Raw genomic sequence first — 16,923 nt, forward strand, 5'->3', positions numbered from 1 at the left:
CCACATGTGTGGCCAACCATGGGGGGAGTCTATGGCTGCTGATTTTTGCTATTTTTAGCAGCCTATTCAACCTATAAATACCCCCATTGGCTGCTCATTTCAAGCACACCTCTCATCTCAGACATCTCTCCCTTTCACTTGCTTTTCTCTCCTTCATTTCCCATTTTTCCCTTCCATTCCCCTTGCCGATTTCCTTCTTGGAAAGGATCCCTTCAACCACCATTGGAATCAGCATTCAAGTGCTTGTGGAAGCCTCGGTTCAACAAGAACAAGTGGAGAAGGAGGAGCGAAAAAAAATAGTCAAGCTTTGAAGAAACACTGGATTTGATTCTACTTTAATTTTTATTATTGTTCTTATGAACATGTCTACGAATACTTGTTATGTTGATATATTTAATTTAATTAATATGGCTTAAATTTAATTCATGTTAGGTTGATTGCATTTCGTCCACTTAAGTTCTTAAATTTGTGTTTGTGTTGTTATAGGTCTTGGTAAGTTGTTTGATTAAGTAAAATCATGATTAAGTTATTCTTACATTATAATTGTAAGGTAACTAATGAATTAATTATTTAATTGTGTTGAAATTGTAATTAATTGACATAACATTTAATCAGTGCATGTTTAATCTTCTAAGGTAGTTGAGGGTTAAATTAGCGACGGTATTAGACGATACATTAGCCTTGCATAACTTTCAAGATTATTGTGATTAAACTGTTTCAAGGTATGAATACAATATTACCTCACTTAATCTTTTATGTGCTTATGAAGATTGATTAATTGTTTGAATTGACATTGGAAAATGTTCAAGATATTAGTTAATTTAATAGTAAGTATGAGCAGTAGTTAGCAAATTACCAAGTTGTCATGAATTTATTTGTAACAGCATGAACATGAGTTTAGTAATTCTAAGTTAAGAAATGCAATTAATCTAACACAATTATGTCATCTTGATTAAAATAATCTTTTGAAATCGTGCATTGGAACTTTTATCTTACTTTATTTTACTTAGTTTTTAATCACTTATTTAAAATTAAAATATTTTTATTCACCAAAGTGTTTGAATTTCATTTCACAAATATTTTTCTTTCACAGTCCTTATGGGTATGATAACTCGACATTTACTTGTCACTTTATTACTTGTTACGATTGTATACACTTGCACATTTTCATTGTTCCAGTCATCAAATCTTTAAAGCAAACACAATAGGTGCAAGCTCTAAATCTTGAGTCGGGTAATTTTTCTCATGCGGTTTCATTATCAGGATGCATAAACTTCAACTTTTCCTTCATGCATCAAAACACAACCCAAGCCATTCAAACAAGCATCACTATAAATCACAAATTCCTTACTACACTCTGGCTGAGCCAACACAGGGGTTTCAATCAACAACGTTTTCAACTAATCAAAACTTTTTTGACACTTTTCAGACTATTCAAACTTGACATCTTTCTAAAGTAACTTCATCAACGACGTAGCAATCATCAAAAATTCTTTAACAAATCTCTGATAATATCCAGCTACCAGAAAACTTCTAATTTCTGAAACATTTCTTGGGGGCTTCTAGTTGACTATGGCTGATTTTTTACTTGGATCAACCCTAATATCATCTTCCGACACAACATGTCCCAAAAATCTGACTTCTTGAAGCCAGAACTCACATTTGGTAAACTTAGCAAACAACTATTTTTCGCGTAAAGTCTGCAAAACTATTCTCAAATGCTGAGCATGCTCTATTTCATCTCGAGAATAGATCAGAATGTCATTAATTAACATAATGACAAATCTGTCTAGATACAACCTGAATATTCTGTTCATCAAATCCATAAATACAGCAGGTGCATTGGTCAAACCAAATGGCATAACAAGAAATTCGTAATGTCCGTATCTGGTTCTAAAAGTAGTATTCGGCACATCTGAGTCTTTAACCTGTGACTAATAATATCCAGGACGGAGGTTGATCTTTGAGAATACATGGCAAAGGATATTTTTTCTTGATCGTACCTTTGTTAAGCTGTCGATAGTCAATACATAACCCCATTGACTCGTCCTTTTTGTCTTAACAAACAAAATAGGAGCACCCCAAGGAGAAAAACTAGGCCGAACAAAACCTCTATCTGTCAACTCTTGCAACTGTGCTTTTAACATTTTCAACTCTTTATGTGTGATTTTATACGGAGCTATTGATATTGGATAAGTTCCCGACAATAACTCAAAAGCAAATTCAACCTCTTTGACCGGCGGTAAGCCTGGTAACTTTTCTGGAAACACATCCAAAAATTCATATACAGTCAGAATCGTCTCTAATTTAATTTTTGAAACTCTAGAATCAAATATGTAAGCTAGATACGCTTCACCGCCCTTTCTAACATATTTATGTGCCGTCATAGCTGAAATCACATTAGCTGTACCTTTACTTCTATCAGATTCAACTTGAATTACTTCACCATTCTGACATTTCAATTTAATTAGCTTTTACCTATAGTTCACAATAGCATCATGCAGTGTTAACCAGTCCATACCCAGAATCACATCAAACTCATGAAATGACAACAATATCAAATTAGCCAAAAAGTTGCAATCCTGAATCATCAAAGGACAGTTTTTACAAACTTTATCAACTAACACATACTAACCTAAAGGATTCATTACTTTGACCACAAACTTAGTAGACTCAAAAGGTATTTTCTTATTCGACACTAAAGTTGTGCATACATATGAGTGAGTTGACCCTGGTCAATCAAAGCATTAAGATTAGTATCAAAGATAGAAAATGTATCACTGATCACATCAGGTGCTGAAGCTTTTTCTCGAGCATGAATCACATAAGCCCTATCTGGTGTCCGTGCCTCAGATCTAACAGTAGAATCTTTGTTCCACCTCAACTCTTACTCGCATTACCACTATTTTTGGTGGTCTCACTCTCGCAGCTGTATTACTCAAACGAGTATTCTGAGCTTTGCCTTTATCTCATCTTTCAGGGCAATATTTGAGGAAATGATCATAAGAGCAGCATTTGAAACACGACCTATCTTTCAATCTATATTCTCCGAAGTGTCGTCTATTGCATTGTTGACATTTAGGTTTATTATTTCCGACACTACTCACACTCGCTACAGATGTAGCCTGAGGTCTCGAACTTGAATGTTGTTTTCCTTTATCTCTTCCCGAGAATCCTACTGAAGTTGATGAACGATTGTGAAATTCCTTTCATTTATTTTATGGAGATGAGAATGATTTTCCCATAAGTCGTTTACCCATATCACGAGCCTCAAAATCTACCTTTCTTTTGCCTTTATTGAGTTCTTCAGCCTTGTGTGCTTTCTCAACAAGATCTATGAATTCTTTCAATTCTAGAATTCCAACTAACAACTTAATATCTTCATTGAAATCGTCCTCAAGCCAGGTACACATAGTAGCCTCTGATGGTATACACTCCCAAGCATCTTTGCCAAGTCACATAAATTCTCTCTCGTACTCAGCAATTGACATGCGACCCTACTTCAATTCTAGAAATTCTTTGCATTTCTTGCCGAGAAATCGTTGGCTAACATATTTATTTCTAACCTCTATCTAAAACAAATCCTAATTGACATGGTCTTTAGGTACTACTGCAATTAAGGTGTTCCACAACTGATACGCTAAGTCTTTTAATAGAGAAACAACACACTTTAAGCATTCAACCGGTGTATAGAATAGTTCATCGAAAACCTTTACAATGTTTTCTAACCAGAACTCGACTTTTTTAGGATCATCTTTAACTATGCCACGAAACTTTTTAGCCTCATATTTTTAGATTTTATCAACTAGAGTCTTTCTTGCATGTAATTGTTCTAAACCTTGTGGAATAACATGGACAGGTTGGGGTACAGATGGGGGTGGAAGTTGTTGAGCCAACGGGTTCATTCTCACAAACTCTGTAAACCACTTAGACATCATTTAGAAGAAGGCTTCTTTAGCCTAATCCCTCTAGCCCTCAGCTATGGGTCCACTACTACTAGAAGTTGCTCCGTGAACGGAAGCTTGTGTGTTACTTTCAACCTCATCGAAATCACCTCAGTTGGATGACATCTTATATGTACGAAAACATAATTTAATTTGAGTCAAGAGTTATCACACTATCACAAGTTATATAATGACATGTATTTTTAGACTCCATATTTAGTCTGAAAATTGACTAAACCCTAGCTCTGATACAACTAAATGTAACACCCCTAACCCGTCTCCATTGCTGTATTAGGGTTACGAAGCATTACCGTACAATTAGAAAATTTTAAACATCATAGCGCTCAATAATTTAAATATATCATAAACTATTCAATCACATACATTTGGTCCCTAAATTGAGCCTTCAAGGCCCTAGAAATAGCTTAGAAGTAATTCAGGACTAATTTGAAACAATTTGGAAAGTTTAGGAAAAAGTTGAAAAAATTAGAAACAGGGGTCACACGGCCGTGTGGAATCACCCCAGGCCGTGTAATATTCGAACAAGGGACATACAACCGTGTGCCAGGTCATGAAACTCTCTGAGTTGCCCCACACGCTTGACCAAACCTTCAAAGTGTAAAAATGGCTTCTTCTTTCCTTAGTTTCGATGGTGAAAATCACTTAGAGAAGATGATATCATATTTACCTTATTTTAGTTTAAGTTTATTTATCAAATTACCAATTTAACCTTTGTCATTAAGTTTAAAATCCACTAAATCATGTCCATATTTGTCCACTAACCTTAAGAATGATATAATTACCATTTAAGTCTATTTCATTTAAAGTTTTATAGCCATTTGACCCTTTTAACTATTAGAACTTAACTTTTACCTATTTTATGATTTAGTCATTTTCACCTAATTAAACATTTAAACATCGAAATTTCTTAACAAAATTTTAATATGACCCTATATAATCCCATAAACATTAAAATAATAATACAATAAAAACCCATTCGTCGAAATTATGGTCCTAAAACCACTATTTCTGACATCACTGAATTTAAATAAATTAAACATAGTATAAATCATTCAATGACATGCATTTTGTCCCTAAATCGAGCCTTAGACGCAATTTAGGACTAACTTGAAATAAAACAGAAAGTTTAAGAAAAAGTTTCAAAAATTAAAAAACAAGGGTCACACGACTGTGTGGCCAGGTTGTATAACATTCGAACAAGAGACACACGGTCGTGGCCTAGCCCATGTCCTCACTCGTGTAACTCATTGAGATGCCTACATGCCCGTGTAGCTGGCTGTGTAACTCACTGACTTGGAACACTGAGAAACCTCAAATGATACACGGCTGATTCGTCAGGCCATGTGATAGCCTGTGTCCCATGCCGTGTGAACCCAAAATTTACCTAAAATCAAGTCATTTCATAACCAATTCATGCATAACGAACCAATCCATTTGTACACACTTTCAAGGGATTTAAGCATCATTCAAATACACATAATCATGCCATTTCAAACAACCTAAATTGCATCCAAACATCATTTACCTAAACATGTCAATATTGTCATTTCCAAACATAATAACCTCGTTCAAATATGTACTAGAACATGTCACAAGTAACCATTTTCAAGCCATCATCAACATGCCAAAAGAACCTTACAAACAAGCATTTGAAAATGACCAAAATGACATAATTTGGTGAGAAGATAAGGTTAACCAAACCAAACATGAAATTCAAAGCTCATACATATCAAATCACCATTAACACATTTACAAAGTACCATTACTAAACAACATATGCATGCCATATTAACCTTATCCAAAATACACAAAATCTAGCAAATTAGTCGATGCATAATGTCGTAGGTCTTCGATGAGCTTCCAACCGATTGAGCTTCCAATAATTTATAAAATAAAGGAAAATAACTACTTAAGCAACGAATGCTTAATAAGCTCATATAACTTCAAACATAACTTACCACTTCTAATAATACAATTCATAGATTAAGTATAAACTATTACCAATGCTAAGGTTAGTAAAAGCCTATACAACATCATCAAATTCACAAGTTAGTATACTTGTTCATGATACATATGAAATCCACCATAAGATATGTAGTTTACCATATATATACATAACATTTAACTCATCAATGTTGCCATAAGATCATGATTCATTCCATTTGAATACTTACCATTTCATTTCCCTTTTCTTACCCATTGAACCATCTATGTGCCTTTACATATAACCGTAACCTTTCATTTACATCAATGCCCACACGAGCTGTGAAATGGGCCTGCTAACAAGAGTTGTGGGTCAGAATGTAAGTTACACGATGCTACTCACATGAGTTGTGTAGAATCCTCAGCAAATGCAAGACCTCAGCCATCGGTAGGAAAATCAAGACCAACACCCGAAACATGAAATCTCTAATGACATGTGATTTATATCCTAAGAATTCTTAAGGTTCAACAGGGACTCGTTATCTGTCAATTCATCACAGCAGTGATACATTTATATCATAATCCATTTATATTAAAGCAATATAACAAACAGTCAAATTAGGTAACATTAAAATTATTATAGTTCATACGAACTTACCTCCATAACTAGGTGTAGTAGTATAGTCGAACTAATCCAAAGCTTTAATGTTTCCTCGATTTACGTCCGAATGTGGTTTATCTTGATCTAAATAGATAATTTCAATCAATTAAGTACTTCTTAAATTCAATTTAATCCAATACTCATATTAATGAAAAATTATGATTTTATCCTTAACATTTTAATTTTTCATAATTTAGTCCTTAAGCTTATAACTTAAAATCTAACCATTTTAACCTAAATCCATTTTAACCAATGTTACAAGGGACCTTGAATTAACCCAGCAATACCAACATTTCACAACAAAACCTATAGATTTACACCTTCAATAATTTAATCCTTAATTTTAAAATTCATCAAAAATCATTTAACAAAACTTGTTTATTTTATAACAAAGATAAATAATCCATCAACTAACATCAAAACCTATTCAAAAAAATTCATGGCAAGTCCCTCAACCTTTAACAGTTTTACAGATTAATCCCCAGGCTAGCTAGATTAAGCTAAAACGATAACAAAAACATTAAAATCACTAAAAGCTAGCCTCAAAACATCAACATGCATGAACTATGTTGGCTGAACCCTCAAATCACCAAAAGTGGCGTTTCTTCTTAATTTTTTTGGTTAGAGAAGATGGTGCAATTGTTTTCTTATTTTAGTTTAATTTAATTTATTAAATTACCATTTTAACCTTGTTAATAACTAAATAAAACATCAAATCCATGTCCATACTTTTCCACTAATTCTTTAAATGGTATAATTACCAAATAGGTCCATTAACAGTCCTTTCCATAGCCATTAGACCCCTTTTACTAATAGAACTCGACTTTTACACTTTTTACAATTTAGTCCTTTTTACTTAATTAACTATGTAAATTTCAAAATTTCTTAATGAAACTTTAATACGACCTTAATATAATCCATAGACTTATAATGAATAATAAAATAATAATTCACTCATCAAATTTGTGGTCCTAAAACCAATGTTTCTGACATCACTGAAAATGGGCTGTTACACCAAGTCTTTCTTAAACAGAGATATTACCACAAAGGTTTTTCTTTTACATTTAGTACTCACTAGAAAGGCTTTCCTATCCTATCCAGAGTTTTGCCACAAAGGCTTTCTTATGTAGAGTTATGCCACAAAGGCTATCATTTACATTTAGTACTCGTCACAGAGGCTTTCCTATCCAGAGTTGTTCCACAAAGGTTGTCCTTTATATCCAGTACTCACCAAAAAGGTTTTCCTATCCAGAGTTGACACACCCCAAAACCCAACTGGTAATATTTGACTTGTATTCGATGTGCCACATTAGCCACTAAAGTGACTATCCGTTGACTCCCAACCTAACCTCTAATACACCATTTTATACATAGCACACGAACATATTGTTAATCTTTAACAAAGCAACGAAAAACCATGCATTCATAAGACACTAAGGTTCACATGCTAAATAAATCAGAGTACCTAATCATGTGAAACAAATATTCCATATACTTAGAAATGTTTATAGGTTCGCATTACACTTAAAGGTTTCACATCACAATTAGACATAACTCGCATGCCTTATTAACACAAGAGATCACAGACCAACACACAAACATCGGTTCGTAAATGAACATAGGCTCAGACAAAACATGAGTTCACAAAACATAACAGCTCACATATAGGGATTTTTAAATCTTAAGTTCACAAAACACTAATAGTTCACTTAACACCAAAACTCCTCATACATCATATATTCACTAATTACCATGCTTCGCAAATAAGGAAAACATGGATGCAAAAGACTATCACATTTGGACAGGGTTCACATAATTTCATGGGTTCGCACACATATAAAGGTTTGCAAAGCTAAGGGTACGCATGTAAATATGGTAAATATATCTAGAGTTTTGCATGTAATAATACTAATACTATAAAAATACACAAGTAACTTACAAATAGGCATGCATGAATAACATTGACTTATTACTTATAAAATATGAGTCTAAAACTATAACATGTTCGCAGTAATAGAGTAAACTTAATAGCATAGCATATTGTACTTTAACTTAATAACATAGAATATTGTACTTTTATAATAAGAGATTAATTAGAAAAAAATCTAATAAACGATGTAATTTATGGTTTTAAAAAAAAACATAACAAAATCTCATTACCTATATTTATGGTTCACTGATATCAGTCAAGTGCCTCACTAGATCATCAACCTCGCTTATGCTATCTGCGATCTACTTACTTAAGAAGTTAGAGAGGAGTGGATGAGTTCAGGGAGAACTTAGTGAATAATCAGAAACCATTGGATTATGCCTTAAAAACAACATTTGAAAAAAATAGAAAACTTTAGTTTGAAAATGTTTTGCGTGTTAGGTTTGCTGGTGAGGTTGCAAGATCCAATTTGCATAAAAAAACCTATTTTTGATAAAATAGTTTGTAAATAATTCTTATAAATTATTTTACTAAAAACTTGATTAAAAAGGGACTTGCATTAAAATCCTATGAGGCCATATTACTTTTCCAGAACAAAACTTAATATGAGTTTACAATAGAGTCGAAGACCAACTCCCATATAATAGAAATCATGAATAGAGTCGGCCTTAGGTCGTACACTTAATTCTTCAAATAAAAGACATGTCTCATTGAATAAGTTATATCCAACCTAGCTTACAAAGAGCACATAGAATAAGACATATCACAATCTCGCAAAGGCCCATGCTCTTAAGAAGCACGCAGAGTGAGGCTCATAAAGGTTTATGTTCTCGAAGGAACACACAGAATGAGACTTAACATGGGTGAATATTCACACTATTGGTATACCAATCGGAAGGCTCATAATGAGCTCACAGAATAGAAAGCTCTCACTGAGGTAAAGCTAAACAAAAAGCTTACATAAAGTAAAGGAAAATAGAGAGCTTGTACAGAGCAAAGCTAAAACATTTGCTTTAAAAAGCTCACACATATGCGCATTTCTAAAATAGATTTTAAACCGTCCTTTCAAAATATTCTTTTAATCAAAGGCTCGTATAAGAGCTCACATAAAACTGTGTTTTAAAATCATCTTTTCAAAATTGTGTTTTGAAAATAAATTTTCGTAGCTTAAAATAAAGCTTTTCAAAAAGCTTATCTTTAAACTTGTTTCGAAAACATAATTCTTGAAAACATATCATAATAAACTGAAAAACATGGCAGTTAGCATACTCATATCGAAACCTAATCACTCACCAGAAATAGAAAACTTAAATGATTTGGGCTTTGCCTTTGCCCTTCCTAGAAGATGGTCTACTTGGTTCGCAATAGACAAAAATATTACTAACAGAACATATAGATTTCTCACAAGCATTTGAACCTAGCTCTAAGGACAATCAACCCTAACAAGACAAAGACTTACCTGGATTACTATGAACAATACTTAGAACAGAGACTTTAATGACAAAATATGTAGTAAAGAATTTCACGAAATCAAGGGTCTTGTTTATAGACATAAGAGTGTAACATCCTCAAAACCCCATTGGTCGTAAATAATATGAGATAAAATCTTAGCGATATAATGTATAAGATCAAAGAAAATGAAAGTTGCAGTATATCAAAAAAGATTTAAATAAAAAATCATGACATGATGTATTAAGGGAGGGACTAAATTATAAATATGCAAAAACAATTTATGGCACAAGTATAAATGTAACATTCCCAAAATTGATATATAATAAATGTAGTAATAAATTGAATATTGTATAATTGATTTTTCGGTAAAATGAGAAAATAATGTAAAGATGATAAAAGAGAATATTGAGGAGTATTAAAATCATAATAATAGTAATAATTAAGAAGTAGGTTTTAGTATATTGATTTTAAGTAAAGCCTATATTGTAAATATGTGAAAAGTTTTTGGCTCAAGTGTAAATATTCAAAATTTAGGGGATCGAAGTGTAAAAATGAGAAAGTTGAAGGACCAAAAGTGAAAATAATCCAATTTACTACGATATGAAGTTGCTACGCAAGGACCAAATTGAATAGGTGAAGAATTGTGAGGGACTAAATCGTAATTTTACCAAATTAAGAGATAATTCAAGGATGAAATTTTGAAATATCATAAAGGGAAAAATGGTCAATTAACAAGAGGGAGAATTTTGGAATGTAATGATGATGTTGATGATATTTTGGTGATTTTTTAATTAATTAATTAGTTAAATATTATTTTATTAATATTTTAATTAGATATTTGTTATTATTTTATTTAGAAAATGGTAGTATAAAAAGAAAGGAAGGGTGAAAGAAATTTTTCATCCTTCCAACGTGAGTGAAAGGGTGAGAATGGAAGTTTTCTTTTCTTTACAATTTAGTCTTTTCCCATGAAAACCTACATTTTTACCCAAAATTTTTGAAAATTTCCTTGGAGACTAAAGAGAGAAGATGAAGTAGAGATTTTAGAGAATATGTTCATCAATTTAGAAGCAAGAAAATAGTATATGAAAATGGAGAAAATGAGAAAAAAAAGGGAAAAAAAGTGGTGAAGATGAGAAATGCATGGAAATGAAGAAGAAATGGAGAAATTCTTAACAAAGGAGGTAAGTTTCAACTAAACCTACTTGTTTTTCAATAGATTGAGTTAAAGATGTTCTAAGTAAGATGTATGAAACATGTATTTAATCTAAATACTAGAAATAGAAAGTATTTGATGTAGAATAGAGACTTAAAACAATAAATTGGTAACAGAAAATGTGATTTGTATGGTGAAAAGTACTAAGATGAAGAAATAAATATGTAATCTACACTTAAACATAAGTGACTAAATTGTATAGTAATCAAAAGTATGAAAATTATGTGTAATTGAATGAAAGATAGTGCAAAGAACCATGGAAAAGAAAATATTTCCATTAAAATAGTTTAGACAAGAGCGGTGACTTAAATTTGAAAATTCACCAAAAATTATATAAATTTATTTAGAGATTTAATTAAATATTTATAGATTTAATTAAAATAGTCTAGTTTCATATGGAAGAAATGGTGAAAGAAACAGAATTTTATAGTTTGAGAAATATTAATTTTCATGAAACAAGGTTAGAGTGGATTCGGGTTCCCCTGTTGTGACTTTGGAAAATCATAAAAAAAATTTAAAAAATAATTAGGTGTTTAAATTTATATTTTTTTAAATTCTTAATAAGTATATTTTCAATAGAAACAAACAAAAACATCAAGCAAACCCCATACTAAGAGATAATTAATTTTTAGTAAAGAAAGGTCGAAGCTGTTAAGCAGCAAAACAAGGACAAATTTGAAGAATTTACTGTACTAATTGGCTAAATTATAAATTTTATAAATTTTATGGTAAAAATATATTTGAGTCTAGTTTCAATAACATCAATAAAATCTTAATTTCAAATTCTGTAACTCAAGAAATAAATAATTTAGTGACTATGACTCAAGTGGATAGCTTTGATATGAACACATAAGTAAATAGTTGAATTATAGACAGTGCTACATATAAGCATGTGGAATGGATGTGGAATGGATGTGGAATGGAGAGGAGGAAGAAAAATATATGAATATATATATAGTAGATAAATTTGAAATGTTTCGAAATGGTTGTAAGCGATGGAATGATTAATACATGTGAGTATGTTTAAACAAATTGATAAAATAATAAGTGAATAATTGTTAATTGATGTGATATTAAATTCTTTGTTAAAATTTTATGAAGAATTAAATCAATTGGCACAATTTAGAAATAAATATGTAATATAAGTGGGTAAACTACTTTTGAAAGTGTAATTCCTCTAATGGTCATATTTGTAAAACTTTAATATTTGTGTTAATTTTATAAACTTTTTTATCTTTGATTGATTATCATGTTTTTATGAGGGCTTGAGATTAGAAATAGATGTGAGTAGATGACATGTAAAATAAAGTGGTGGTTATATTATCTAAATACGGTTCAAGTAATGATATAAAATAAATAAATAAATAAAAATAAAGTGTGGAACTTATAGAAAAATGGAGACGACGTCACGATGACAAGTTCACCATGTCAAGACGTGGAAACCCCAACGTCACGACGACAGTTCAAAAAATATTTTATGAACTTTACAATTTGGCCTTTGATCAATTTTGGATGTTTTAATGAGCTTATTTAACTCATAAGTAGTTCTATCGTAAATTCAATTATTACTAAAATGAGTTAATGATCTACATTAATTAAATAATATGATAAATTGATATGAAATTTTCGGTAGTTGCTTCGGCAACGAATGTGACATCCTAATGCCTTGACTTAGCAATCCAGTCGGGTATGGGGGTGCTACAAAGAGTCCTAGATATCCTAGGATACCTTATCTAACTTAGGAAAGGAATTACTTATATGTAAAGTATTCCAAGATACACTAAATCACTTTTTCCTAATTTGAGTTAGACTGCATCTTTGATCGGCGAATCTAGTTTGCAACTTACCTGGTGAACCCAGTTCACCACACAAACTGGCAAACCTTAGTTTACCAAACGGACTGGCGAACCCCTAGCTCGCCAACACATTAGTGAACCTACCTCGCAGTGAAACTGGCAAACCCCCTACCACTTCGTTTGGTGTACATTGCAACTCAGCGAACACCCTTGCCGAAACTACCTTGGTGAACACTCTCTTTCCTAAATCTTGTCAAACCCTTAGTTCATCCAACTGATTGATGATCCCGGTTTGCCAGAACACTGGTGGACCTTTGGAAACACAAAAATATACACCCTTTTTTATGTCCTTTTTAACTCAAATTCATGCAGTTTTGATAAAATTCTTGTCAAAAAATATATAATAATTATAAAATAATTAAATTTCACTCAAATTATGAAAATTTTGAATTTTAATTAATTTTATATCAAATTTTTATTATTTTTGACAGATTTGTACAAAGGGCAAAAAAGGCTCGGCAGACACTGCTAGAAGTGCAAAATCGAGAAGCAATTTTGAAACATCAAGGTGAATTAATTTTTCAGCCTAAGATTTTCCAAATTATGTTTATTAATTCATAATATTTTTAATTTTAATTTTAATCCAATTTAATTTGGGTTAAATAAATTATTATTAATTAATTATGAAAAGGGCCTAATTGAGCTGAACCAAGAAAACCGATCCAACTGAGCATTGGGCAGCCCAAAACTGTCCCACATGCTGACCCAATCAGCTCATTTGGCTGATTATTTGGCTTGCAAAATGGCTCTTGAAGACTCCTTCAATTTTCATTCAAATCCCTCCACTATTCATGCCTTTCAAGATTTTCCCCTACCTAAAAATAGCATGTTTGAAATCTTCAAACATGCCACATGTGTGGCCGACCATGGGGGGATTCTTTGCCTGCTGATTTTGGCTATTTTTAGCAGCCTTCTCAGCCTATAAATACCCCCTTCTCAACATATCTCAAACCTATTCATTTTTCTCACTTTTCTCTCTTCATTCCCTTCCATTATTCTTCATTTTCTTCCCGTATTCCTTTATCGATTTCACATCTTGAAAAAGATTCCTTCAACCACCATCTAGAGTAGCATTCAACTATTCATGGAAGTCTCTGTTCAACAAGAAAAAGCGGAGAAGGAAGAGTAGAGAAAACTAGTCAAGCCTCGGAGAAACACCAAATTTGACTATTGTTCCTTATCCTTTTAATTTTATTGTTGTTGTTATGAACATATCTATGTATACTTGAGTTATTAAAACTAAACATGTTTATGTATACTTGAGTTATTAAAATACTTGAGTTATTAAAACTAAGTTTGTTTTGTTACAGGCCTCGATAAGATGTTTGATTAAGTAAAATCATGACTAAGTTATTCTTGTATTACAAGTGTAAGGTGACTAATGATTAATTAGTTAAAAGGATTGAAATTTTAATTAATTGACATTATACTTAATCAGTGCATGTTTAATCATCTAAGGTAGCTGAGGGTTAAATTAGCAACGATATCTAATGATACATTAGCATTGCATAACTTGTAAGATTATCGTGATTAAACTGTTTCAAGGTAGAAATACATTGTTACCTCGTGTAATCTTTTATGTGCTTATGAGATTGAATTAATTGTTTGAACTCGCATAGAGATATGTACAAGAGATTATTTTAATTTCATAAGTATGTATGTGCATTAACACATTTGTTTTTTAAAATTTGTTTAATCAGTTGAATTGACATATAGATATAGTCAAGAGATAAATGGATTTTGGTAAGTAAGTATGTTCATAAGTTAGCAAATTACCGAGTTGCCGTGAATTTATTCGTAACAACATAAACATGAGTTTAATAATTCTAAGTTAAGAAATGTAATTAATCTAGCACAATTATATCATCTTGATTAAAATAATCTTTTGAAATCTTGCATTGGAACTTTTATTTTATTTTTATTTACTTTACTTAGTTAAAATCCTAATTTTTAATCACCTCCTCAAATCAAAATATTTTTCTTCACCAAAGTATTTTTAAAATTGCACCATAAATAATTCTTTTCACAGTCTCTGTGGGTACGATAACTCGACAGTTACTTGTCACTTTATTACTTGTTGCAATTGTGTACACTTGCATATTTCTATCGTTACAAGTTTTTGGTGCCGTTTCCGGGGACTGTTTTAAAAAATCATTATTTGTGAATTTGTTAATTTTGCATTTTGGTTTATTTTTCTGTTGAAGTTTAACTTAATTAATTATTTTTTTGTTTTTTTAAGGTGTTTATCAGTATTGACCGAATTACCGATTTACTTCCTGTAGACCCTGAGATTGAAAGAACTTGTCAACAATGAAAAAGACAAGCAAGTCAGAGAAGGACTGAAGAGATGAACCTCGAAAATCCGAATCAAGGAAACGGAGCAAACCTTGCTCAAAATCTAATCTTTATCACTGATAATAGGGATAGAGCTCTAAGACAGTATGCCATGCTAGTGTTTCATGATCTTAATCCTAGTATTAGGAGACCAGAAATCGAGGCACAACAATTCGAGCTGAAGCCAGCCATGTTCCAGATGCTTCAGATAGTGGGCCAATTCAATGGAATGCCTACCGAAGATCCTCACCTGCACTTAAGACTATTCATGGAGGTGAGTGATTCATTCAAGTTAGCTGAAGTACCTGAAGATGCACTATGATTGAAGTTTTTCCCATATTCACTAAGGGACAGAGCTCGAGCCTGGTTGAACTCATTGCCGCCAAATTCAATTTCCACATGGCAAGAGTTAGCAGAAAGATTCCTCATGAAGTATTTCCCACCTAGCAAGAATGCTAAGTTGAGGAACGAGATCACTGCTTTACAACAAATGGATGATGAGTCATTGTATGAGGCATGGGAAAGGTACAAAAATTATTACAGAAATGCCCTCATCATGGAATCCCACACTGCATCCAACTTGAGATGTTTTATAATGGTCTCAATGCCCATACGAGAATGGTAGTGGACGCTTCTACTAACGGTGCTATCCTTTCTAAATCTTATAATGAGGCTTATAAAATCATCAAAAGGATTGCCAGTAACAATTATCAATGGCCAACCAATTGAGCAACGTCAGGAAGATGAGTCGCTAGAATACATGAAGTAGACGATCTCATTTTACTCGCATCTCAGGTATGCTAATTTCCTCAATGCTTAAAAAATTTACCAGTAATGGGTTTAATAGTTTTGCAGCATAGCCACCAAACCAACTTGAAAATGTAGCTTATGTCTATTGTGGGGAAGGACATCTGTTCGAAGAATGTCCATCAAACCTAGAATATGTGTATTACATGGGTAACGAGAACTAAAATCAAGGAAGGCAAGGACTACAATCCAATTCCTATAACCCTGTAACACTCTTAACCCATATCCATCGTCGGAAAGGGATTATGAGGTATTACCAAACGAAACACAACTTTCAGACATTCATGGATACAACTAGGATTTAATCGTTCTAACTTACCATATTTGAACATATTCTAAACCAAACCAAATATTTTGAAGTTACACATAAATTAATTAATATTCAAATATAATTGTTATCAAATGACCGGATATAAACATATGAACATACCACCTTATTACAAATTTATCTAAACCAACTTACTTATAATAATAAAACCTAAGTTACTATTCATATGGTCATTTTTTTTAAACTTTAGCCAAACATATATAACATGCTAACCACGTATGTCTTATTTAATGTCAACTTCTAATATGCTCAAACACTTTACAAGCATGAAACATATCCATGGACCAATCGAATAATCAAATATATTATTTTACCAATCACAACATCACAACATTTATATATGTATAGATACAATACATAATAGCTATTCATCCAAAAAATTTTAGCAAACCAACACCAAGTTTTAACATGCTATTATCACTTATCAAGTAAATTAACAAAAGTCATATTC

General features: G+C 32.0%; 1 non-coding gene across 1 annotated transcript; it reads right to left on the reverse strand.

Annotated features, from left to right (window-relative positions):
- Window positions 1-15,794: 15,794 nt before the first annotated feature.
- On the reverse strand, window positions 15,795-15,900 carry LOC121205650 (small nucleolar RNA R71). The gene has a single exon (XR_005900726.1). It is a non-coding gene; the product is annotated as a small nucleolar RNA R71 (small nucleolar RNA).
- Between the last annotated feature and the right edge of the window lie 1,023 nt (window positions 15,901-16,923).

The sequence above is a fragment of the Gossypium hirsutum genome, chromosome A08 (assembly GCF_007990345.1).
Source record: "Gossypium hirsutum isolate 1008001.06 chromosome A08, Gossypium_hirsutum_v2.1, whole genome shotgun sequence".
NCBI lineage: Eukaryota > Viridiplantae > Streptophyta > Magnoliopsida > Malvales > Malvaceae > Gossypium > Gossypium hirsutum.